This window comes from Larimichthys crocea, chromosome XVI, assembly GCF_000972845.2.
Source record: "Larimichthys crocea isolate SSNF chromosome XVI, L_crocea_2.0, whole genome shotgun sequence".
NCBI lineage: Eukaryota > Metazoa > Chordata > Actinopteri > Sciaenidae > Larimichthys > Larimichthys crocea.
Window position 1 is genome coordinate 7,453,753 of NC_040026.1, and position 27,783 is coordinate 7,481,535.

Here is a 27,783-nt window from a genome sequence, read left to right on the forward strand (position 1 = left end):
CTGCAAGGGGCAGGGGGTGGGGTGCCTGGCTGGCAAACACACACACACACACACACACACACACACACACACACAGGGTACTGCAACACACAGCCAATGAGAACAGCACAGGGGTGGACTGAGGCAAAAAAGTCGCCCAGGAATTTAGTACCTGACTGGCCCACTCGGCCGGAGCGGTGGATGATGGTGGCGGATGCTGTCAATGTTGGATAATGCCACTGAGCGCTGTCTGGCTCTAGTCCATACACAACTCTTATGTTTTACAGCCAAACTAGCCTAAATGTGTTGTGCTAAAAGTTAGCAAGCTAGACAAATAATTTTATCACATTACAGCCACCCACCTGACTAGCATCCCCCTCCCAGTCACACAGACCTGTCTCTCTCTCTCTGTCATTCACTCACTCAAACATACCATGAGAACTAAAGTACTGGAGGGGTCTGTGGGCACTCCACCAGAAAAAAATATGATTTTTAACACATAAATGAGGCATTCTGGCGTACTCTGAAGAGAAAATAGAGGGACAACACTGCTTTAGATTTAAACATTTTTTTGAAGATTTAGCACTGACTGAGGTTCCTATCATTGTGATGGCAAGAATGGATGGAGTGTATGAAACTGGTCTAGTGGGGAGCTGAGGCTCATTTTTTAAAAATCTTTTGGCCTGGACTGCCTGTTCTTTTGTTCTTTTGGGCTTTTAATAAGAGGCATGGATGGCTCAACCCGACTGGACACACTGTTCAGGCTGCTTCTTCTTTTTCTTTCTTTTTTTTTCTTGGCCGGGTTCACACAGAGAATTAATGCTTTAAATAGTCACTCCTCTCCCTCATAGATGGTAGAAAAATGTAACATCAGCGGGTCACTTGCAGCATCACGCCGTACCTCTGACAGCCCCCTGACCCACCAGGGAAACTACCGGTACCCCTGTAGGCCAGTCTGCCCCTGGTGGTGGGCTGCCAGCCGTCTTGGAGTACCGGCCGTTCTGTGATTCTCCAGATCACAGAGATGGCCAGTCTGCCCCTGGTACAGCCTAAAAAGCCTGTTGATAAATGCTGGCATCAAAGTGCCTACACAGTATATTTGGTGAAAATTATTTTTGGCCTAATTTACAGGAATATTCATTCAACTATTGAAGACAGATACCCTGATTGGTTCATTAGAGCTTCACGTCACTTGTAAATGCCTCGTAGGAAACAATAAATTCCTCTACATGTACATGTTTCAGCAATGCTTGGTTTGCAGTATTGGTGCAGGAAAAAAAAAGATGACAATTATTCATTTTCTGCATGGTGAGTGACAGTTCCTCCAGTTTAAATATCATATGTCCCCTCTAGCCTTTCCTCTGTGCTATTACTTACTTAACTTTGCCTTGAAACCCAATTACTGTGGCTGATATTAACTCTGATGTAATTACATACGAGGTGAAAAGTAACTGGCTTATCTGTGAAATCAAATGAATGTGAAACTAGGTCTAATTGAGTCATAATTTTGACTAAAACCCCATTATTGAACGAATGTCACTGGCATTATTTGCAGCAGAGTTAAAGAGCAGGGAGCTACATTTCTTTTTGCATTAGCCAGCTCTTTGGTAATAAAGCAGATTCACTAATAAGAGATTACAGATATTTCCGAAACAATAACGGCAGGTGACAACACCCTCATTTCTGTTAGAATTCCAAAGCCATTTACAGACAGAGCCAATATTAATTGTTCTGAAACTGTGATATTTCACTTTGGGCTCTTAAATCAGTTGCTACAGTCATATAAAAGAAGAGATATTTCACATCCCTCTTGAACAAATCCATAGCCTCTAAATATCTAAACAAGTCAAAAATAATTCTTTAATAAATCCATGACTCAGATTTAATACTAGAAAAGTTTGTTGTAGTAAAAATAAAATGATGCAATGACTACATCTACTACATTACAGGCTCTGCCCACTCCTGGCTCGAGTCCTACCTCGCTGGACGCTCCTTTAATGTGTCTTGGCAAGGTCGTCTGTCATCGACTCATACCCTCTCCACGGGGGTGCCGCAGGGGTCGGTGCTGGGTCCCCTTCTGTTTGCCATCTACACCACCTCGCTGTCCCATGTTATCCGCTCACACGGCTTCTCCTACCACTGCTATGCCGATGACACACAGCTATACCTGTCGTTCCAGCCGGACGACACCACGGCCTCTGCACGCATCTCCGCCTGTCTCTCTGATCTGTCAACTTGGATGAAAGACCACCATCTCCAGCTTAATCTGTCAAAAACCGAACTCCTGGTCATCCCTGCCCATGAGTCAATCTGCCATGACTTCAACCTGAAAATTGGTACTGTCACCATTACCCCTAACCATGCTGCTAAAAACCTGGGCGTGGTACTAGATGATCGTCTTTCTCTCTCTGAACACATTTCCTCTGTAGCGAGGTCATGTCGCTATGCATTGTACAATATTAGAAAAATCAGACCGTACCTGACCCAATATGCCGCTCAGCTCCTGATTCAGGCTACAGTCAGCTCCCGCCTCGATTACTGCAACTCACTCTTGGCTGGCCTACCTGCTTGCGCGATCAAACCTTTGCAAATGGTCCAGAATGCCGCAGCGCGACTGGTTTTCAATCAACCTAAAAGGTCACATGTCACCCCACTCTTCAGCGACCTGCACTGGCTGCCTGTAGCTGCCAGAATTAAACACAAAGCTCTGACGCTAGCCTACAAAACCATCTCAGGATCTGCCCCTGCCTATCTCAGCGCCTTACTAAAGGCTCACGTCCCGACCAGGGCGTTACGCTCCGCTCATACAAACCGTCTAGTTGTACCCTCGCCTCTCGCAAAGCGAGGTTACTCTAAACTCTTCTCTGTGGTCGTCCCCAAATGGTGGAATGACTTACCAACGGCTACTAGAACAGCAACATCCCTTTCTACCTTTAAAAAACTTGTAAAAACCTTTCTGTTTCAAGAATGCTTCCCTGCCTAACAAAACTAACAACTACTCTGTGCTCCTTTACACCTTTCTCAGCTTATGTCCTCCTCTGTAAGTCGCTTTGGATAAAAGCGTCTGCTAAATGCAATGTAATGTAATGTAATGTAACATCCATACAGCAGTGTTGCAGTGTGCTCGGGCAGATCGGATAAACAGTGCAGACACTCCGGCTGTCAAATTAAGCTGTCAGATGCCTCACATCGTCTGGTCAAAAAGTGATAGCGCAGAGCGGCATTTACATAGGCTTGACAGCACAATCAATACTGCTCTTGCCATTTCTATGGGAATATTAGGTTATGGTATTAAGTTTAGAGCCATCTGATTAATTCTATATAGGATGAGCTGACTGTGAGTCAGTACTCTTGTCTGTATAAAGTTTGAAACTCTGTGCTGGCCATGAAACTTCTCATTTACTCTCCAGAGTTGAATGTGAAGCTTCAACTCTGTTTCAAACAGCATTTACAGTAAAGACTTGTCCTGCGCAGACAAAGGCATTTTCTTACCTGCTCATCGAAGCACTGTGCAATGAATAATACTATGGAACAAAAGAATCAATGGCGTGGAAGTAGGTTTCAAGTTATTATTACAATGACATTATTTGCATCTGAAATTTCATTCCTGATCTGAACCGTAATTGGGCAAAAAAAAACTCAGCTCAAGATCCACTTTTTCTAAAAGTTTCAACTATATCTAATGAGCTTCCTCTGCAGAAAGATTCTGGTTTGTTGTCATGGTTATGTTCATGTGAGAAAATTTCTATGACAAACTACCCAACTCCATGTGCTTTGAACGAGTTAAGATTTGCCAAGATCATATCAGGACAGACACAACCAGAACAATCACTGTTTAGCTGGAAAAAAGCTTCAGAGATTTTTAAATAAAAGCACTCTGAGCAGCCACAAACACTCTCTCCTCATTGGAATAACTAAAACAAGAGGTTCATGCTTGTATGAGGGTCTTAAGGTAGCTCCACATCTTAAGGCCCTGAGTAAAACATTAAAATTTTTGCAAAAGGGTTTAGGGGTATGGTTAGTGGTGTGCAGCCCAGAGCATGCTAATCTGGCCCTCCAAGAGGTCACATGTGCTGACAACATAAACATTTAGGTGTTTAAAGAATCAGCTGTTTTTTTTCTGGTGAGAACAGTCTCAAATAATCCCCCAAAAGATCAAATTTCAATTATCATTGTTGCAACTATCTCTTACCTAACAGTTACAGTGCAATAGCAGTGACACTGGGTCATGTTTAAACAGGTAAATGGTAAATGGGCTGTACTTATAAAGCACCTTTCACCAGTCCTCTGTGTTCCCCTAATTGTAAAAGAACAGTATTTGTGTGCTAGCTTTTAGAAATGTTAAGTGATGGTGGGTGTTATGATTTTATACAGGTTTATTTCAAAGATTTAGTGATCCACAGAAAACAGTGCCCAGTATTACCGTCTGTTTCCAGACAACCTAACCCTGGGAAAACCAAACCAGATCACAGCCCAGCATACACTCTCAATGAGATCAGCTCCAACCCAACCACGATTAACTCCTGTGCCCGCCATTTTGAGCCCAGCTTCACTGCAAGCCCCTGTAAAAGCTAGCAGGGAGTGGCCCCACAGTCCTCTGGGGAGTCACCTTTGTTAACATAATGAGCAGCATGTTTGCTACAAATAAAGGCAGAGAAACAAGCTAAAAATTATAATGTGGTCAGGATCACACACTCATTTTCCTCCAGAGGAACAATCATCCAATCAATACAGACTTTGACCTGTGACCTCAAAACTTTGAGACAGCTCATTGGTGGAGCTGAAGGCAGTGGAATTCTCCCATGTACAGGAATGTTGCTTGTGTGATATATGTTCTCATTAAACAGCAACTACTATTAAACAAACAACATGAACATCCTGACATATTCTGTAGGTGCATGTTACAAACACATGTTCAAACACAAACACACACACTCTCTCACTCACACACACATTTGGGAATTCCAATGCTAAACCAGCATAAACTGCCTTTCCTCATGCTGCATGTCAATAGAGCATGTGTGTGCAGAATAACCAAGTGCGATCAGCTAAATAGACAACGTGATGCATGAGTAAACACACTCATGTCCCATGTGTGTGTGCACATTAGCGGGCTGGGGAGGGTGATGTGGTCCATACTTATACCTCCTGCACTGTATATTCATTTCATGTCCACAGAGACTGGTAGTCTTGTTAGACCACTGTTCATGTTAATGCTGAAATGTGATCCACGAAAGCTTTTGGAGTATTTCATCCATCAGTTTAAGGGCTTATCAGGGTTGAGACAGAGGAACATTTTTTAAAACTGCACAATAAATCCATTCAAGGTCAAAGAATCAACCAGGAATGTGCGCTGGCTCATGTTTGACTGGCCATTGCAGCACCTTGTCTCTGACGTCACATTGTGTTGCAACTAAAGCAGAGCCAGGTTCTACTTCTATGCCTTCTCTGCATTTTTCTTCCTAGAGAACTTAGTGTCAGGAGCCCCGCTGTGCTGACACAGTATTCTCAGTGAAACAAATAAACAGCAGTGCTGTTGTCTGTCTGAACACAGCTTTAAGAGTTTATTTATCTCTGGTGTCACAAAGAGCTCATGAGGAAATCGGTTAGTTATTATTAATGAACACTCCAATTGATAACTGAACTGTGTTTGCCAAGTTTCACTCACTTTGGGAGTGCTCATATCACCTTCTTGTGAGTTCACTTAACTTTTGCAGACAGAAAGCCTGCTTTTTAATCTGTCTTGGTTTGACTGACACCTTTCATATTAGACTGAACAAACAAGAGGTTTGAACAGGTCAGGTTGAAAGCTGTTGATATGACGTCTAAATCTGATATGCTGCTTCTCTGCTAAACATGAACCAAACATGGAAATAAATCCAGGATTCTCTGGAAACATGAAAAGAAAAAGAGGGAAGATGAGCAGGAAAAGTGCTGCTGGATAGAGCAGCAGGTGGATGTAAAAAAAAGTCTTAACTTCTTTCCTCTCTTAGTCCCACAGTTCCTTTCATTTCATGCAATTACCCAGGAAGCTATTGTACAAGTTCAACAGAAGCCCACTAAAAAGGCTTTTAGAGAATGTTACTCAAAACAACCCATGTGCGCACACACATACAAACACACACACAGCATTAAAAAGTGTGAGAGGCTGTAGCCACATCCAGATAGTCGGAGATGGCCCCTGTACATTAGAAAACAAACATCCAACAGAATCAGTGAAACACAATATGGTATAATACTGTACTAATATTGAATGTCAAATAAGAAACAGAATAAAATAAAACATTCATTTGCACCTTTCTCTTTTTGTTGTGATGAAAGAACATTTGAAGTCTACAGGCCTCAGGAGGAAGCTTGTTTTCAAGCTTGTTATACAAATGTACTGCATGCTCTGCACATCATTCAAGTCAAGCAACTTGCAACTTCAAGCAGACTAAAGCTTAATGGGAAAATTGCATCAACGTTGTGTGTTCAGTTTCAGTTTCTCTATCTGAATTATATATGTATGTATGTATGTATGTATGTATGTATGTATGTATGTATACATGATAAAAGACTCCAAAAATTAGAAATAAATTGAATAGAATAGAATCATTCTACTATGCAGGACTTCCATGGAAGTTACTGTATTTGAATATGCAGATAAATTCCTGCTTTTTTGAGAAAAGGAAATGAATCACACAGTGTGGATGTCAAGCTGCTCGGGATCAGGGAATAAAGGGAATACATATGAACACTACAGATGACTGGGGGGGGTCAGGCCATGTTGAAAGGTATAAAACTCTCTAGTAATTTACAGGAGCAGTGGTGCAGCTCTTCCGTCCTGCACATGGCTGTGTGTGTGTGTGTGTCTGAACCGTCTTATTTCTACCTCACGCTCTCTCTCTGCCACAGTCTCTTGCCCTGCCCTATAAATCCTTTAAAATCGTTCAATAACCTATAACATTAATGTCACTGGGCTGCTGTTCCATTTACTGTACTGCCCCCCTGTGTGTGTGTGTGTGTGTGTGTGTGTGTGTGTGTGTGTGTGTGTGTGTGTGTGTGTGTGTGTGTGTGTGTGTGAGTGTGAGTGTATGCATGTGCGCACATGTGCAAGTGCAAAACAAGCTCTTAATGAGCTATACTGGTCATTTGGTGTGTGTTAGTGTGTGGAAATAGAAAATTTACCCCACAGACCACAATTTGTCTCAAATGGGCCATTGCCATCTGTGGCGAGATGAGTCCTGGTGGACAGTTAAAAGAAGGGGAAAGTCAGCCAAAAAGTTCCTGGATTTACTTATTTTACCTTTTTGTCATGATGTTTGCTCCCTCTCTTCTTCTCTCTTCATGTGTGTTTTGTGTGTGTGTGTGTGTGCTATCATTCTCATCCAGCTGACTTGGTTATTTAAATGCAGTCAAAGCATTGATTTGTTGATTTTGGATGAGGTCCTCTTGAATACCAGTGGGCATATTTCATACTTATGTTTGTCTTGTATTCCATTATGCTACATGTCTACATTACATCTTTTTAACTGCAAATGCACAACATGATTTAATTCAAAGCTAAGAAAAGATGATGTTTTCACTGAAACCATGAACATAAAATGATTTATAAAACTGAAATGAACCTGCTGCAATCTGCTTGTGCATACTGCAGACTAAGGCAGAGAGTGTATTTCATACAGTATGTAAGTAAGTGTTGGTCTTCACATTGTTAGAATTAAATATGATCTTGTCTGGTTCAATTGGTCAGATTAAATCAAAAATGTACAATTGAATCTTTTGCTCATACAACTTCAGATTAAAGTTAGCTTTAGTTCAACTGCACAGCTCATATTATCAAACATCATTTGACTTTTAATTGTGAAAATGAAATTAAGAAAAGTGCACGCACCCATGAAAACATAATAATTCCATTTTGGTTTTGGTGGAAGAACATAATCATTTGTATTTGAAACTGACTGATGATGGAATGATGGAAAATAATATACAGATAATACAGAAATGCCTCCATTTAAATCCTCTTTCTACCGACTATTCTTAAAACGGTGCACAGCTCAAATAAAGAGAAGTCTTTCAGCAGTTGAAATATCAGAACTGAATCTACACTGTGCAATATCCAACATCTGTGCATATATAGTATGTCATGTTTACTTATACAGCTAACTCCAATACCTGTGTACATGTATTAGAACACATGCACATATATATTTTTTTCATATACTATTTTAGTATTTTTTATATGTCTGATTTATTATTTTGGTATATGTTTATATTTTGTATTTCTATATTGTTCTTTTTTACCTAAAATGTTAAAGTATTGTACTTTGTTCTTATTTTACTCTTCTGTGTAGTACAGTACAGTTAGACTGTTTATTGCTCTTGAGCTGAGCTGACCGGTTCTTCTCATCCAGTTCATTTAATTGTATTGTTGACTCTGTGTTAACTTACACATGACAAATAAAAACTTCTTTTGTTTTCACACTAAATCCCACAGTCCTCCCTATCTGCAGTGAGCCTTTGCAGACACAGGTTGAAGTGGTCATTTTAGATGTGACGCTGTCACTGCCTCTCAGATGCTCTCTGGTCTCCTGCTGGATAGAATTCAGTCCAGTGGTGCTGCTAGAAAATGCTGTTTATTCCTGCTGGTCCTCCTCTACATGTTAGTTGACATAAATAATATAAATAAATAATAATATGAATGCATTATATTACTTAGTTACTGCTAGGAGTAAAATATGACTGTAATGTGTTACTTTTGAAATACATTGCATAGTGGCATAGTGGCAGCCTATTTCATGCTCAGCCTCTCTGTCCACTGATCCTGCTTCTCTCTGCAGCCTTGCCCACATCCAGCCCAGACACAGGGTGCGGACCCTAAGGCTGACCTTGTGCTGCCTGCTGGAGAGGGAGTGGAGGAGGGTGAGAGGTGGTGGCAGAGTATTGATCGATAGCTAACTTTATTGCTTTTAAGCCCCAAGCTCTCATCTGCTACAACCTGTGTGTGTGTGTGTGTGTGTGTGTGTGTGTGTGTGTGTGGCAGTGAGAGAGATACAGTCACTCTGCTATTGACATTACCAGTCGACCTAAATGCACAGAATCACTTCAACGCGTACATGAAATCATTTTGTTCATTAAATTTATGACGTCATGACAAGATCAATGGTGGCCTCTTTTATTTGGAAGTCTATTACAAGTCCAATCAAATCTAATCTAATTACACTGTGTCACCAATTACAGATAAGACTTAAGTATCTCAGGATGGTGCATAAAAGGTTTATGACCTTTTCCATTGAGTTCAGTGGAACATACACTTTAATTACCCTCTCCAATCTTGCAAGTGTTTCATTTTTTTTCTTTAGTTTTATGTTGACGATGAACACACGTCTGCATCACCATCCTGCTTCACATCTATATGCCTTCACACATTTCTCATTAGAGCGCTGCCTGAAACTCCTACATTCTAAGACTATTTGCCTGTGGGAGCAGCCAAGAGGAGGAACTGCTGTGTCAGGATTACCGGAGACACACATGTACAAACATGTCAATAAATAATTCAATTCAAAATAAATCAAGGATAGATTGAGAAGTAAAAATAATAAAACAACTTCAGTTTCAGGAATGAAACATTTTTCAGGCAGAATGTTGAACAGCATTTGAATGTTCTACATTATTCGTGTAAAGCAGATATGATGTGTTCAAGAGAGAACATGGTCATAGTTACAAAGACACAAAGATGAACTTTTGGTGTATAACAAAACTCCAGACTGCCATATGCTCATCCACCACTGTGATCTGGGGGTGGAAGTAGCTTAGGCATTTGGCCTGGCAACTAGAGGGTAGCTGGTTACCAGCTACCAGTCACTGGTTCAAGTTCAAGTGACCCTTGAGCCCCCTAACTGCTCCCACATCACTTCACCATCTATCCACATTTTGCATGTCTAAGAACCTTCTATGTGTGTGGTTGTATTTTGGGTAAAATGCAAGTAAAAACTGTGTGAAAGAAATATTTATTGAATTGAATAAATTATCTACACACACACACACACACACACACACACACACACACACACACACACACACATATATATATATATTTATTCATATATATATATCTATATATTATATATATATATGTTTATATATCCACACCAGTACATTCTCTGGGCTACTTATAGGGCACACTACCTTCCTGCACTGGGACTAAATATCGGCATTGAGCATAATAAGAATAATGAGCAGCATTCATAGATATGGGTGTACACAGACTAAACTGTGTTGAGTTAAACACATCATAAGTATTTCCTGTTTGGTCCTGGATTGAATCACAACCACTCAGTCCCAGAGTCTATCTGGCTCTCTCCCCACACTTCATGAAGTAGGTGCCTGTCTGCAGTTAAACACTGATCTGGGGTCAGAGATACAGAGCAGGCAGCATTCAGTACGGTCCCTGTGGTGATAGCATGCTGTCGTTGAGGAGATAAGAGAGTGACGGCACATTGACCTTCCCCTGGTGGTTCTTCTGTAAACAGTGCTAATGATGGCTCCAGGTGATAACACCTAGCTCCCCTGCTTTCTTTCTTTCTTTCTTTCTTTCTTTCTTTCTTTCTTTCTTTCTCTCCTTCTTTCTTTCTTTTTTTCTTTTTAGCACACTCTCCTCCAGTGCCATCGCTCTTCTGCCATCCTGCTCTGCTCCTCATTTTCTTTCTGTGGCGTGAAAGCTGAGGGTAATATTCCTCCCTCCCACTCATAACCTTTTGTACTCACAGGAGAAATCCTAGAAATCCCCTCTCCTGCTTGTCTGTTTAATCTCCTTATTGGTGTGAAGATTACAGCACACAGTGAATAGAGGAATCAGCAGCAGAGCACCATACATCACATGAAAACGGCTATACTATGATACGGCCAGACAAGATGGATTACAAGCATGAGATGACTACGGAGGTCCCTTGTGGGCTTGACCGATACTGATATCAATAGCTGGGATATGATTTTGCATTAGCAAAATGCCAAAATATAATAGTATGTAATATATATATAGTGCTTTTTACTTATTGTATTTCAACCGTCATGGAATACCCAAACTCTGTTGAAACTTAAAATAATGACATTCTTTCAGGTGGATTAGCAGTTCCTTCAGGCAGAGTAAAAAAGTACTCGCTGAGAGAATTCATGGTGAAGTCTCTAATTGCAGGTTCCTGACTTTCAAAAAAAAAAAGAGAAAGAAGGAGATTCCATTACCCCCAAATTCCACCGGGCAGTGATACACAGCCATTCTAGTCACTGTTTCAAACCCCACTGGCTCCGCCGCGGTCCAGTTCAGAAGCGCCCAGAAGCGAGCCTCCGCTCGGCTTCATGTTGAATACATGGCTGCTATTTTTGATGGACACCGCGAGCAGCCTGCGTCAATTTACACAGAGCCTTAGATCTATCCCATACCCCAAATGCCCCAATAAAGCTGCATTCAGACAGGGTATGGCGCTGTGGCAAAAACACAGCTTTCTGCATTCATTTGAGTTGGGATAGTCTGTTTTGGCTGCGGCAGTCTGCGCCCCAGAAGTGTCCAAAAACGAAGCATCCAACGATCCAACTTTTGGAAAAATGCAGCCTGACGTCACGCTGCAGACGTCACGCTGCAGACGTCACGCTGCAGACGTCACACTGCAGACGCCTCAGCCCTCCCTCACTTCCCCACCTCCACACAACCCTGCAGGGTTTCGGTGCAGTGCCTGATCCTGTATGAATGCACACTAAACATGAATGATTCCTGTCATCAGTCAAAGAGCCACCAATTCAAAAGCAATTGTTAACATAATAATTCATCATTTTCCCTGTAGCATCACTGCCAACAGCATGGCACACTGCATGGTTTGACAAACTTTCATGGTAGCATTGTCAGCAAATGTATTCCTAATAGATCAGTAGTTGAAATCAGTGTTCTGGCATTTTGGCATGGCAGTTACATGCAACAAATTATTTAATATATACTCAGTATATTATATTCAGTGTTGTAGTCACAACCACCCAAACCAACAGTAAAACATTATAGTTTGCACTTCTTTCCATGCAGCTCACTGCTCTCACTGATTAGAAAACTGATGTGAAGATCCCTGCAGAAGAATATCAGTGCCAGCCTTAGATGTTGCTTCACAGCCATCTGACAAAAGGGCAAACACACAACACGAGCAGAGTCTCATCTCTGCACAGTTGCTGCTTTTGGCCCTAACTATGATGAGAGGCCACAAACATGGATCAATTAAAGCATTACTGAGTGGACACTGGCGGTGCATTGTCCATTTAACAGTGTGAAACCATTCTTGCAGGAGAAAGTTACATGGATTACAAGGCTGATTGCAAGAGCTTCGTGGCCTCTGGAATGAATATGGAGAGGAGCAGAGATTCACATGGACACTGCAGCGGTGCTAACAGTACTGTTAGGGACAAACCACACTTCCTGCCTGCAAGCTTGTCACTGAGCTAAATGAAGTGTGTAGCCAGCTACAGAGTATTGTCAGGCGGTGAAATAGGGAAGTTTATCAAGAGAGCATATGGGGGATGTGGTACACTGTGGCTGTGCAGCCTCAGCTCCATGCTGACAGCCTGCAGCTACAGTCCTGCCTCCTCTCTAGACACACTGTTATGAGAGTTAAATGTTATAGCAGGAAATGTTATTTATGTGGAAGAATATTATACGGAAGAAGAATATTATAGAGCCGAAACAAATTTCAAATTTAGGTTTCTCATTCACACACAGAAAGAATAGGTTAAATGGACAACAGTTAAATCACTGAATTAATAATATAGAATACATGTCCCCCCCTTTAAAGATGATGAAGCAAGTGCTTGAAAATATGAATTTGTCTGAAAGTTGATGGATCGCAGTTTTAACCTGAAATGTTACAGATCTCAAAAAAGGTGTAAGGTTGGAAGGTTGACTGTGTGGTGGGTTCACAGCATCAGGGACAGCATTCAATTTTTAATTAACTCCACTTTTTCACTCTCTTACTCTCAGGTTTGCATATACCACCGCTGCGCTCCAGCGGCTCACACTGCCTGAAACAAGCTGTCATGATACACCACTGGTATAAAACAGGCCTCAGAAAGACTTTGTTATATGTGCAAGGTCTCTCTCTTCAATGTGCATTTCTCTAAGCCTAGCTCAAGTCAAATGTATAGCAGCGGGATCGAGCAGGACTTCATCCCAAAGACCCCAAGATTAGGGCATCTGAGCTGGAGGTAGAGTGAGCGAGGAGGATCAGAACTGAGACAAGTAGAAAAAGAAGAGAAGTTTAAAGGATGCGATCTCTATTCTGGAGCAGGTCCTCATTTCACTGTCTAGCGCTCCGGCAGGCCTCCCCCTCTCTTCCTCTAACCCATGCAGTCCCCTGCTCAGCACACTCAATTATTTATCAGCTTACAGACGCACTGAGGAGAGCAAAGAGGAGGGAGGAGGCAGCCGCAGACCTCCTCTCTGCTCTTCACTGTTGCTCCTTTCTTTCCACTCTCCTTTCACTTCAGTAGTGACCATCCCTCTATATATAGTGTGAATAATTAACACTAATGACACAAAATGAGAGGATGAGAAACACAGTTATCACATACTCCCTTCGTCTCTTTCTGTCTTTGGTAGGCACATGAATCCGGACCCACCCTCCAGCAGCTCTCTTTCTCTTTCCTCCACCTCCACCTTCAATGCACCTGTTCATTAGTTCCGGCTACTCGCTTTATTTCCTCTCTTCCAGCCCCTGTTATCATTCTAACATCCCTCGCACCGGAGGTCTTTGTTCTCGCCAAGAGTCTCTGAAGGGACAGATGGAAGTACTTTAAGTCTGTTACTGTTGTCAGACCGGCATCAAGGAGATCACTGCAGCACAGTGTATGAGTGTTTGTGTGTGTGTGTGTGTGCTTGTGTGGGTAAAAGCACTGCAGTACAACAAGCTTATAATATGTTAGTCTGAATATATTAAACTATTGATACAGTTTAATAGTCAAAACTGTAAAAAAAAAAAAAAAATCTCTTTCTTTCTGACTGATCTGAAGATTTGTGATAAGCATGTGCAGTATAATCCAAACCTGCACTGTGCGTGTTTGTTTAATGTGCATAAACCCAGATTGTAAGCCATGCATGAACAACCTGATAATGTTGTATATATGCATGTAAATTCCTTGTGTGTGTGTTTACAGTGTATTTGTGTCTCAGAGAAAGAGAAAGACTGAGAGAGAATTGGTAAGCAGCGGTGATAAAGAGGAATAGCTAATGTCAACTGCACTAGCTGCTGCCTCTGTATCAAAGCCCCCTGCTTGCTTCATATCTGCAGACAGCCACCAGCAACAGACTCCCCATCATTAACTACTGTACAGCACACCGGACTGAGGGAAGAGAGAGGGGGAGACACAGAGACAACAGAAGGAAAACATGTTCACGTCTAAAAGAAGTGAAGAGCACTGATGAATAGCATGACAGAGGAGGCAGAGTGACTGAGGTCACAACAGTGTCATTACATCACCTTTATCCTGCCATTCTTCCTCTTTGCGCTTTCTGTAGTTAAATAAAACCTCCATTTATAATCTACACAGAGTACAAACACTGTCAGTGTAGTGCAGCATCAGTGTAGAAAAACATGACACCAAACTTGAGCAAATGAACATCATTTGTAGTAAAGCAGATGTTCTTTTGCCAGCAGCCAGTTAAAGGCAGCATGGCATGGGCAGATCAGGAGAGAGGAGGCTGGCTGCTCAAATAACACGTTTTTGCATCTTTTTTAGCGATGTAATCTGAACAATGCTTCAGCACCTTCACCCTCTGATGGCTGCTTGCTTACAATTAGAACTCTTAAAGCAATTACTGCATACTGAATCCAGGAGTCTCAGAGTAAATAGGGTAAATTAAGCCTGAGGGGAAGAAAAGTTCAGACGTATTTCTCATAATGCATTATTTTAAGTTTTCAATCTCAGAAAAGTCTGAAAGCAACCCAAAGCTATGTGTTGCATTTAATCACAATGCAAAGCTAGTACAAAATCGATAAATCTTGAGGTTTGCTGTTAAACAATAAACACCAGCCCACTCCAGCAGTTAAAGCAGAGCACTGAAAGCCTGGAAACACACACTTGGCTTGATGGGTGTCCCTGCACTCCAGACAGCCAGGGAGACCACAGAAACTACAGAAGCCTTCTGTAGGTCTGCAGTACAGTGGGCTTCTTCGGGCGAAGGTCAGTACACACTGTATCGCTGTGTTTCCAGCTCCACACTGCACATCAATAAAAAGCCTCTTTACACACTTTCAGCTGAATTTCCCAACTCCCATGACAGGCACTGCGGAAACACACACTCGCACTTACATGCTCACGCAGTGTGATGGAGCTGCTAATCCACATGATGTTTAACCCTGATAATGGGATATTGCTCAGGCATGCCTGGAGCCAGAATAATGGCATATATATATTTCAAAATGATGTATCACTTTCTATGCTGGCTTTAAGATGTATTTACTTCCAAACAAACTGTATGCTGTATGTAAGTTGTTCACACTGAAGTCTGGCTGCACATGTGATCCGATCCCATTTTGCTCTCAACTTGAAAAAACATATTGAGTCTGGAAAGCTGTCCATACTGTGAAAATATTTGATATATATATATAATCCCAACACTTAAAGTATCATTCACTCTGTTTTAAAGGCATTCTGGCCTGTGGGAGAACTGAAAACAGTGCTCTTCCTTCATATTATTACTTTGTAACTTAGCTGTCACACTGATCACTCTGGTGCAGCAGCTGACAAATATTCTGGGACCACTGTGATTTTTTCACAATAGTCCTGTCATCTCTGTATGAATCTAGAACAATATAATAATAATAATAATAAAATATAATATATATAATAATAATAATAATATAATGTCTGAAAAAACTATTGATCACTGTGATGGAATGAGGGTTAGGTGTAAGTGGACGCAATGCTTATAATAAGTTTTGCGAAGGGCACGGGCACATGGGAAAATTGTATAAAAGATACTTTAAAAGGGTCTCTTAGTTTCCCAAAGATCGGTTAAAAAAGGAAAGAAAGAAGGTAAAAAATAAAACAAAAGCAATAAAGGAACTGTGGAGGATCGTGGTTAAAAAGGTAAAAACTCAGTGGCCAATACTCAAGTGAACAAGGTTTAATAAGGTTACTCCTGTTCTCCAAGATGCCTCTCAGTTCAAAGTGCCCACATCCTTGTCTGTTGCTCTATTCTTAAGAAAATGGATATAATAGATTATGTGGGACATATTATTTATAGTTACATTATATTTTATATATTATATTTCATATAATAGTATATGGTATATATATATATATATATATATATATATATATATATATATACATACATATGTACAAGGAAAGAAAAGGAAACACACTATTAGGGTTAGGGCAGGGTAAATCAAACAGACTTAACCTCTGTAGCCTCTGATTAATTGTCTTGAGAGCCACGAGGTGGAGCAGTGACAAAGAGCAGTGACATATGTCTCTCTTACTAAAAGTGCAGGCAGTAATCGGATACTTTGTGCCCACAGAGCAACCCCAGAGCTTTACTACATCTTCAAAACTACACCTTTTTGGAATTAGAAATAAATACAAACACACTTCAGACATGATAGAAATATAAATGTAAATGTTCTGTTGCATGTCAGCTGTTTTGACCCAGTGAACTTTTGTGTCACCTCTGTGTAAAATGTTTTAGTGATTAAGATGATGTGCACATCTTTATCTCCCAAGAATGTAATAATTTACATCTTTTTTCCTTTTTAAATTTAAATTTGTTTCAGTGCTGAATGAGTAGTATGTGATATTGACAAACAAAATGAACTTTGTCTATGTCTATATTTTAGACTATGTCAACAAGCTAAAACACAAACATAGGAAACTGATTATTTAAAAAAAAAAATGAAAATAATGATGAATGACTTTAAGACTTTAAGATGGAATGGTTTGAGGATTTGGTTTGTCAGATTATCTGTGTACAGGGAGCTTTTGTATCCAAAACCGCTTCTCTGATTTTGATTTTTTTCATAGCATGCAGCAATAATTTGTCCTTCTTTAAAAAAGTTTATAAGTCCTGTAGTATATATATTAGTTCCATGTGTGATGGAAAGACACAAAAAATATGAACTGTTTTTGGTGGTTCCACATTTACAGTTTAAGTAACATACATTCACACACACAAAGTTGCCCACTGCAAAGCCACAACAGGGTCACATCACTTACAGACAGTATGAAACCTATAGACAGATGGAAAAAGGACACCCACATTGCTGGGTGGCTGTGATAATGTAATAAAACAAAAAACAAGTTCTGACACTTTTGTGTCTTGCTTACTACAACAGCAGAAAGTATGACCGTAACAGAGGTGTACTTGTATTTTACTCAATGCCAATAAAAACTAGTGTTGAAGTGGAGTGAAGGACTGCATGTGTGGAAAATAATTTAAACCTTTATGCTTTGTAACGTTACTCACTCTATTTTCACACAGACGATAACTGAAAGAAATACGTTGTTGCTGTACTTACTGGTACAGCATTCTAAAACAAACGGTAAGATCAATAAGCATGCACCTTTTTGATCATCAGGAAATAAAGAAGTGAGATTATAGAACAAGCAGAGAAACTCACAGTCACACACAGTATGCATTTGCTTTTATGTGTGTGTGTGTGTGTGTGTGTGTGTGTGTTGTCTGGTCCCTCAGTAGTGTTCAGGATCCCCCGCAGGGCCTTAGTACTCACCCAGAAATACATCATCATCTCGGCTGAGAGGTGATGGGAGACCAGGGGGTGGAAGACGGGGCTATGCAAGGACACCAGGGAGGCCAGCCTCTTCCTCTTTTTCTCTGTTTTGGTGCGTTTCTCTGTACGTCTGTCCTGCACTGATCTTCTTCTTCACTCACTTGACCTTTCTTTTTTTCTTTCTTTTTTTGCCAGCACTGTCTGCTCAGTGTTATCTGACAGCCAGCTAATTGCCCCTGTGTTTGTGGTTTTGTAGCTGTAGCTAGAGATATAAAGTTCCTTTAATGTGTCCCTTTGACCCTAAAGGCAGTCGCTCTTCCTCTCCCGCTGACTCTTCTGAAGCGTGACGTCTCTAAGAGTCGCCACTGAGGCTCTCTTCTCCCTGAACCTTTCAAAAAACTCTTCCTCTGCTTCTTCACCAAAGGGGAAAAATGAAAGAGAAAGAGTAAAGAGAGAGGCAACAAAGAGAGAAAGTGCTATGAGGCGTTGTTACTGTACCTCCCCTTGATTTTTGTTCTTTACTTCACTTCTTCTGCTTCTTCTTACTCCTCTTCTCCAACGTGGCACCCTTTCCTGCCTGCTCAGCTCTTCCTGTCTCTTCTTTTTTCTCTTTCTTTGCTCGCTGTAAACTATGCTTCTCTCTATTTCACTGACATACACAGAAGCCTGCCTACTCTTGGTCTGAGCGCACTCTCTTTCCTTCTTCGTCTCTTGTTCCGGATAGCTCCAGTCCAACAGCTCAGTTTTGAGGGGAGGCAAGCCTGAGACAAACTCTATTCTACAGTGCTCCTGGGTGAAGAGCACAGGAGAGGCTGGGGGGTGGGAAAAGCTGGAGATCACCACAAGGTACAGTAGTACAGCAGCTTTCAACCGGGGAACGACAGTGAGGAAGGAGCGGGGTGGGGGGTGCAGAGCAGAGGAAAGGGAGAGAGATAGAAAGAGAGAGAGGAGAGAGCAAAGGAGGAGGTAGAAGAGAGAGCTGAGCTGGTGGAGGGATGCTGGTAAGCAGATACACGCTGAGAAGTGGAGGATGGCGAAAGGCTGTGAAGAAGTTGTGGGAAAGCCGATGGAAGAGCCGGAACAAGGGAGGCAACAGCAAGACAAGATGAGAGGGGGAGAAAGAGAGATGCAAAAAGCTGAGAGAAAATAGAGAAAGAGGGGCAGCTTGGCTTATTGCTGCTTAGGCTAAAGAGGCAATGATACCAGCCGGCTTCATTAAGTTGCACTGAGAGTGTCGAGAAGGAGGAAGAGGTTTGGTAGTGGTGCATGTGGGGCGTGAGAGGCAAGAGAGCCGTCTAAACAAAATACAATTTAGAGCGCTTGTGTAACACAAGACAGGGGTGGGGTGGAGGGTGGGGGGGCTGCTTCTCACTCCTTGTTGTTCTTTTGTTCCCTCGGTTTTTCCTTTTCTGCAGAGGGAGGGAAGGGTGGTGTGTGCTTGTGTTCATGTCCAAGTGTGTCTGCATGGATATGGATGTGTGTGTGTGCGTCGGCTGTTTTGGCCAAGCTGGCCCATAGTACAGAGAGAATATTGTGGGCAGCCATGCTCATGCTGTGCGCACATATATATGTGTTTGTGTGTGTGCTTATGTGTGTGTGCACATGCGCAAGTGTGTTTGCATGCTTAACTCTGTAAAATCACTTTGTATATGATGTGTAGAGTCTGCCACTAATATTGGAACAACTTTTCATGTGCAACAACATACAGGTGTGTGTGTGTGTGTGTGTGTGTGTGTGTGTGTGTGCGTGCGTGTGTGTGAGTCCATTCATCTAATGGGTGTGTTTGCAGTGTGGCTGGGCGAAAGACAGGCAGAGAAAGGGAGCGGTGGCTGAGGGTTGTAGGTTGAGGGTTGGTGTTGTAGCCTGCCTCAGCACATTTACCCCCCTCCCCCTCATCCCAGTCAATACACCACTGAAGCAAGCTGCCACATTAACCCCTTCACTCCCTGAAATACTGCACTGCACACACTGGGAAACCTGGAAACACTTGCCTATTTCTGTGTTACTGCTTCTGTGTCTATATCACATTCCAACTGAAGTCAACCTCTTGTTTCAAAGCTGTGAAACTAAAAACTAAATATCCATCATCTTAGGAAATCATAAATATTGTAACTCCTCAAGAGCTGAATCAAATTTGATTCATACTGGCACCATGACAAAGAAACACCATCAAAACTGATACCAACAATGATATAAGGCTCTTCAGTTGAATTAAAGTTTGCTCTCATGCCCGGTTTAAAACATAAATTGTTTCAGATGAAAACAGTTGGCTGCTGGTATAAATGACACATTTCTGTACAGTTAAAAACCAAGGCTGTTTAAATCTGTTTTTCTCTCTTTGATGTGGGCTCATAGTCTACAAATCTTATGTACAGACCCAAACCAACCAGAACCTGATCCAGGACCTTATTCCTCTGTGCCACAGAGCTGCTTCTGTTCCAGAGTTTATTAAAAACACATCAGTGGGCCACACTGTTGCACTGGGTGATTTGTTCCTTCATTACCATACTTTTTTATACAAACACATTACATTTATACTGTATCGAATACTCACTAGAGAAGTGGTTCCCAAACCTTGAGGGGAGCGGTACCAGGTTGTGGAAATATTTGCTACGCGGCTGCAAAAAATATGACAAGCAAAGAAAACTAAATATTGACGATATAACTGGTAAACTTTGAAAATGAGGAAAGGAAACAACATTAGTGAATTTCCCTGGTGTGGGATCATTAAAATCTATCTTATCTTACAAGTAAATGATGACTGTGATTAGCAATCGCAATCCTTGTCTCATGACAGCAAATTCGAATCAGTCAGAATATGTATTCTATACATGTCTTGAGGGCTGATTCAGAGACATAATTTATGCACATTAACTCTTCCTCTTTAAATGTAGGGAACTTATTTCATGATCTGCATTGGGGGGCTGCATTCCATATTAAAGTTGCATCAAACACTTGAGTGAGTTTTATTTATTTATTTATTTTTTAGTTCTATTCAAATTCAGTTTTTTGAAGGTTATGTGTATTTCACCATCAATAATACATTACCACATTGATTTTAAAACATTGGCATAATTATTATAATACAAACAGGACTGCCATCTTTACATTCCAGTCTAACCTGGCTGGATTTAAAGGGGAAGCAACTGAATTGAATACGGCACAAAAAGCTGGTTGCTTTACAACACAACCATTTGGACACCCACAAGCTGTCCATGACACAAAGGAATGGAATGTATAGTGAATGTCTCAAGTTTGACATACTGACATTTACCAATGCGAAAAAATAATGAGCTAATTCATAGTTAAAACGGAGTATGAATACCAATTCATCTGCACCCATTTGTGCTGAAATTGGGTTTTAAGACTTGCTTGAAATGAGGCCATTTACATACATGTATGCAAGCCTGGTGAGCAGCCTCAGCGCTCACTCTCCTTCACTCCTCCTGAGACGACCAAGAGCTCACAGACGGGCTGTCTTCTCTTTTTTTCCCCTAGCAACTACCATTCAAAAGAACATTTTCCTATCAAATCTGGGTGTCATGCTATTTCAGGTCTGGGTCATAAATAAGTTAGGCCAGACTCTGCATGTGAGTGAGCTAATGCAAAAAGCCAAACAGACTGGTGGTGAGTGGATGGTAGTTGGGGTCTCGAAGAAAGAGAGCAACACCAGGTCAGTCAACTGACATGTAGAGTAGGAACTAAATGAATTTAGTTAATGGCTTATAACTCACCTATAGGGCATTAGTAAATCGACCATTAATGAAGCAGTTAGTCACAGCTTTGGAAGCTTTTATGAAGAATGCCTCTTTGCCCGAAAATAAGATTCATGCACTGAGGACACACATTTAAAGATAACATGTAGACTTTTTCATTGTCAACATAACTACTTGTTGGAACCTCGGTTAACATGACAGTACCCCAAAATAAACTGGACCAGATTTACCAAGAAAATGTCGCTGTGCAAATGTGCAGTGTGTTTAAAAAATATATATATATCTACATGTATTCACAGAGCAGCTCTTTACGCAGTCAGCTTCTGGAGTATACCTGGGACACTCTGCAGATGCATTCTGCCAGTTCAGCTATGAAATTTCTATGAAACTGCTACAATCAGAAAAGAAATTAACATAGTGATATTGATTCCATTTTTTTTACCCATTGAGAAGTTGAAAAAAAAGATTGTCCACTTTGTTATAATATTCGGATATTGTGTTCATTAATAAAAACCCAATTACTTTGTTTTTTTTACTTTTCTTGTTTTTGTTTTTTCCCATATGCTTAATGTTTGTGCTTCCTCTTCAGAGATGGAGATTTGTTCATGCAGAACTGACCATTGGAAAGTGTGTGACTTCAATAAGGTAGGAGAGAAACCTACACTTCAAAAAACATACACTCCATCCTACTGACTGATGAAAAAATGTGTTTGCGGCTAAACGTGTTACATCTGCTACTGAAAAACCCAATGACTGTACGTTAGAATTTTTATACACTATTGTGCTGTCTTCGAGACCACCAGACTTCAGTCCAGCGCATCATCTTTTCACTGAGCTCTTTCATTGTGGTCTGTTGCTTAGTTTATATTGTGGCATGAGATCTATTAAAAACAGCACTGTTCCATGATTGGAAGTCGTCTTGAAGCACTTTAATTATATGTTATTATGTTATATTATATGTTATGTTTTTTACTGTTGAATAGCAGCAAAAGTAATGCTTCATTAAAGACATGAACTATACTGTCTCTGCCCAGCGAAACCCACAATATTTTCTTGTAAGTGGACCAGATGTTTAGCTTGTCAACATCTCATCTTAAAGATCCAGTGTGTAGAACTCAGTGACATCTAGTGATGAAATTGCAGATTGCAACTGACTGAATACCCCTCACCTCCCCCTCTTGTTTCAAGCATGAAGAAGAAACTGCAGTTGCTGTGAAACTCCTGAAAAATGTGAAAAGTCCTATAGAGCCAGTGTTTGGTTTGTCCCTTCTGGGCTGCAAAGTGGTTCAGCTCCCTCTATAGATAAGCTCATTCTAAGATACATTTTCAGGTGATTATACACTCATGAAAACATAGTTTTAAATATTCCATTTCCATCAATAGATCACATTAAATCTTACACACTGGACCTTTAATACAATACAATATAAACAATATTCAAGATTTCATTAACAAAATTAAAAATGTCATTTTGTGACATTATGAATAAAGCTGTTGTATGTTCTGATGTCATCCTTATTATGTCATTTAATATCATTTAATCATTTGATTTGTATTGTCATGTTTTGTTATTTTCTTCTACTGCTATAAAAACTGCAAATGGGATCTAAACAAACTAATAAACTAGTTCACTAAAAATCTAAAAGTAATGGTCAAAATAAAACAAATGTCCATTTGTGAAAAATATTACAAATTTGTGAGCTTTTCTAAAAACTTCTAATACCCACTGAAGCTATACTACATACGATATGAATTCATTATACTCTGTTTCATAGTGATTTGAACCAACAATGATAAAATGTTTATGCGGGTCGGATATAAACCCCACAGCCTAGAAATTTCTCACTGTGATTTTTTTGGAGCAACACCCAAATATGTACACAGCCCCCTCAGCCTGAATGCTTACAGTCTGGGTTTCACTGCTGCCAGCAGTCCTCTATCATGTCTTCAGAGACCAATGTTACCAGCTCTACCTGATCTCAATCCTCCTCCTGGAGTTCCTCTCATTGACTCCCTGTCTGCTGCCAGGCACACCAAGCTCTCTCATCTGGAAAAACTCAGCCGGATGCTTTGGTTCCACCACTGTTTACTCTTCCAGACAGGTTTATTGTGCATTTGTGCTGGAATGTGTTGCATCTCAATAACAGGCGTCCTTTTGGTATATTAGCTGGCACATGTTAGTATTTCCCCTGTCTCACTTTTCCTCTAGCTGGAAATATCTCTATGCCATATTGGCTGCTCTATGTCCACTACTGGGATAGAGCAAAAGATGAAGAATACACTGGCTGAGGCTGGCATTTTAAGCACAGACAGACATAAGTTCATAGATACTAAATTAGTGTGTTTGTATATCTATCTGTAGATCTATCCCAAGCACCATTTGGTGAAAGTTGGGTTTTACTCAGCCAAGGCTTTATTTGATTACTGTGTGTTCTATAACAATATATGCAACAAATAATAAATTTAAATTCTGTGTAAATTGCTGTCTCATGACTGTTGCAACCCTACTTTAAATTGCATGTATTATCCTTGACAAACACCTGGTATTTAATATTATAAAAGATGTGATGAAAATAAAATATTAATATAATATATAGATTGCTTTTATAATATATTGTATAGATGTTGTTAGAAGAGTCAATTTTATGCTAAATCAGTATTCTCACTGTACACACTGACACATGAGGGTGCAGGGAGATGTTACAAATCCCTGTTAACAAATGTATGTGTTTTATCATCTGACAATGCATTGTTTTTGTTGGTTAAAATAACTGTGTTAGTCACTTAAGGTACATAATTGATGGTATGTATGTGGCATAAATTAGGTAGGTTCACATAAACTTCAGTGTGTAAGCTGAAGCTTCCTCCTATGCTCCTGATAGAAACAGTCACATGGATTTTCATGAGGCATCTGCTGAAACACTTGACGTTGTTCTTGGAGAACCATATACCAAAATATAGCTGTAATTGTTTTAACTAAAGAAGCCTTCTTTTTTCAACTAACAGAATGAAAAAAAAACATTTCCAGTTTCTTAATCAGGGCATCACCTCCCCCAACTAGTGCTAATCTTAATGCTATTCTTCTCATTTTGTTAAATTCTACTGACTTTGAAAGGGGAAATTGTTGTCAAAATGTTGACCATGCACATTGAGATAACGGCCTTGGGGAGAGGCATGACCCTTCAGATCCGTGAAGGGATCTGAGCAATGCTGCTTGAGTCTTTACTGCAGCCTTGTATCTGCAGCCTCTACATGGCTAAACTGGGAGACGAGATGACCAGCAGCTCTGGCAGTGGATCCAGAGAGGCCTCTGAGAGTCTTCTGTACAAAACTCAGCCACTCTGTCAACCCTACACGTACCTTCCACCTGCTAATCAAAGGGAGAAAAAGTGGAGAAATGTTGCCATGCTTCTTATGAAAAGATGAGGCTAATAGTCAAAGGAGGGGAAAGCTTATTATTATTAGATTATGTTCTGTAGGCAATGTGACCTTCGGTGGAGACAATCAGTGCATAGTATATATCACCAGGTAAATACTGATATCTGCCATTGTGCATTCATTTAATGAATTTAATCAAGTTCCAACGGATTGATTGATTTGAACCCTTTTTCATAATTATTCTTAATCAGCATGAATGAAAGTATATATACTTGTATACATACTTGGACTTGTTTTTGCTCCATCTCTTAATCCTTCCTGACTGTACTTCACTGTCTATATCAGCTCCCTTGTCCCTCGGTTCCTGTTGTTGATGTAAATCTAGTATAATTTCATATTAAACAAAACTTCAGTCATTACCTAAAATGACTGTGTTACACCAGGGTTACTTTAACAAGCACAAATAGTGAATTTCTGTGGACTGTTTTCAGCGACATTTGGTTCTCTGAAGAGATTTAGGGCAGCAGGACTGTGTATGTGCGATTGAGTCAAAATAAACTAGTGTCTTCACAGTAATGAAGAAACGTGTTACTTGGTGTGGCTCACTGATGTGTTTTTGGACAACAATGGAGCTCTGTGGCACAAAAGAATATATGATATATTAGACTTTGATATACAAACAATACTTATTGATCTGGCAGGTTCTCATGGATCGTGGCTGCTGCTGTGGTCCTGCATGACGTCCGCTACATATATTATTACTGTCATTATTGTTACCATATCTCCATTACAATTTATAGTTAGCTGATAATTTGCTGCTGCTGTGCATCTGTGTCTCTCTATCTCTATCCAGACCCTCCAGGAATTCGCATTGTTACGATTTGCAGCTTCAACACAACATCAGTGAATCTCCGTGAATTCAGAGCGGTGTTGCAATTTTAACCAATCACTGCGATTTTTCCACAACTTTGACCAATCATTGGCTTGAGCTGACGTCACTGACGTCGCCAAACTGCCTTTTGCTTCACTTCCGTGAACGAAACTGTGATAGGGAAGAGCCCAGCACCGAATCCCCATCCGACGGGCGCATTTCCTCCGCGGCAGTGTGCCAAGACCGGCTGTGGGTGGGCTTGGACCTCACCGCTTCCCGGGGCCATGGACTTAGTGCTCGCTGCGCCCTCTCCGGGGCCCCCTCGCCCCTGGCACAACTGTCGAATCGCAACAAAAACGTAAAGAGCACCGCAACTTTCAGCGCAATTTTTTTGAAAACCTTATGCAACATCAGGCATTTTAGGCCGCAACTATTTCAAAAAAGGTGAAATCCTGGTGGGACAGTCTATCACAGGTTCCACTGCTACTGTAATCATTTTATCATTCATGTCATTTTATCATTCATTGTAATTCATTGTCATTTTATCAGTCATTGTAATTCATTGTCATTTTATCATTCATTATAATTCATTGTCATTTTATCATTCATTGTAATTCATTGTCATTTTATCAGTCATTGTAATTCATTGTCATTTTATCATTCATTATAATTCATTGTCATTTTATCATTCATTGTAATTCATTGTCATTTTATCAGTCATTGTAATTCATTGTCATTTTATCAGTCATTGTAATTCATTGTCATTTTATCATTCATTGTAATTGTACAACATGTTTGTGTTGATTTGTTCTGTACACGTGACATCCATTGCACGTCTGTCCGTCCTGGGAGAGGGATCCCTCCTCTGTGGCTCTTCCTGAGGTTTCTTCCACCTTTTTTCCCTGTTAAAGGTTTTTTGTGGGCAAGTTTTTCCTCACTCGAACCGAGGGTCTAAGGACAGAGGGTGTCACTCCCTGTACAGATTGTAAAGCCCTCTGAGGCAAATGTACTTTGTGACTTTGTGCTATACAAATAAAATCTGATTTGATCTGATTTGATTTTTATTCTTATTCAACAATAAGAAAAAACACTGAATATTATCAGACTCGTAGCTGATGTAACCCATTTTAGTTTAACATTTTCCTCAAAGAAGGTGAAAACACCTCGGTTCTGTTAGACAGAAAAATAAGAAAAACACTATCCTATAATGTCTGTCATGGGAGCAATGTTTCTTTTCTCAGCTCACTAAGGACTGCATTACTGGTCGAGAGGGCCGGCCCTCTGCTTTTAGTGGCAAAGCAAAAAACACTCTTAGTGCAGTCAGTAAATCGCACACACGTGCACTCATGTTATAATACCAGATTTCAGCGTTGAGAAGGCTCCATTCATGATTTTATTGAGAACCATTCTAAAGTTTCAGGGTGTTCCTGTAACCATAGTAACTCACAGTGCCAGAGGGGAGGCAGAGACACAGTGGTGCTCCCAGAAGAGCCACTGAATAAAGCCGTTTGTGCTAAAACACTCCAGACAAAGTCCAGACCAGGTTGTTTTTTTTCACATATAGCACGCGATTGTCCGTGTCAGACGAGTTCACACATGTTGACAAAACTTTACAAACCGAGTCAGAAAATGACATCACAGCTCTGTGATGCAGGCAAAAACTGATTGATAACTGACCATCGGAGCGCAACGCTGTGCAGTGATCCCTCGCTATATCGCGCTTCACCTATCGCGGCCTCGCTGCTTCACGGAATTTTTTACAGTGCTTTATTTTTTACAGTGAATCCTGATTGGCTCAGGGGCGTTACTGTTGTCTAGAAGTGAAAAAAGTTGATATTGGTTTTTCATTAGACCCATGCCAACAGTTTTCGTTTCTGTACATTCTGCCAAATTTACGTTTGCAATTTTTCTCCGTGACAAAACCCACAATGTCAAAGAAACGTTCTGTGCCGACAAAGGGGCCTCCAGACGCGCCAAAGAGGCCGAGGAAGATGCTAACTATTGCAGAAAAAGTTAAACTTCTGGACATGCTGAAGGAAGGTAAAAGCTATGTGGCTGTAGGGCGCCATTACGGAATAAATGAATCTTCGGTTCGTTACAT

General features: G+C 40.7%; 1 protein-coding gene and 1 long non-coding RNA gene across 6 annotated transcripts in view; one reads left to right on the forward strand and one right to left on the reverse strand.

Moving 5' to 3' along the window:
- Nucleotides 1-27,783, reverse strand: part of rbfox3a (RNA binding fox-1 homolog 3a) — a 417,700-nt gene that overhangs the window by 206,927 nt on the left and 182,990 nt on the right. Inside the window, exon 1 of one of the 5 annotated variants that reach the window (XR_003463941.1) lies at nucleotides 17,718-19,041. The exons of the other annotated variants lie outside the window; for them this stretch is intronic. The gene's annotated coding sequence lies outside the window, so the exon portion shown is untranslated. Of the gene's footprint in view, nucleotides 1-17,717; nucleotides 19,042-27,783 lie in introns of those variants that run through there. 5 annotated transcript variants of the gene reach the window in all.
- Nucleotides 18,474-26,121, forward strand: LOC113747852 (uncharacterized). Its single transcript, XR_003463945.1, has 3 exons — nucleotides 18,474-18,563; nucleotides 22,023-22,078; nucleotides 25,665-26,121. It is a non-coding gene; the product is annotated as an uncharacterized LOC113747852 (long non-coding RNA).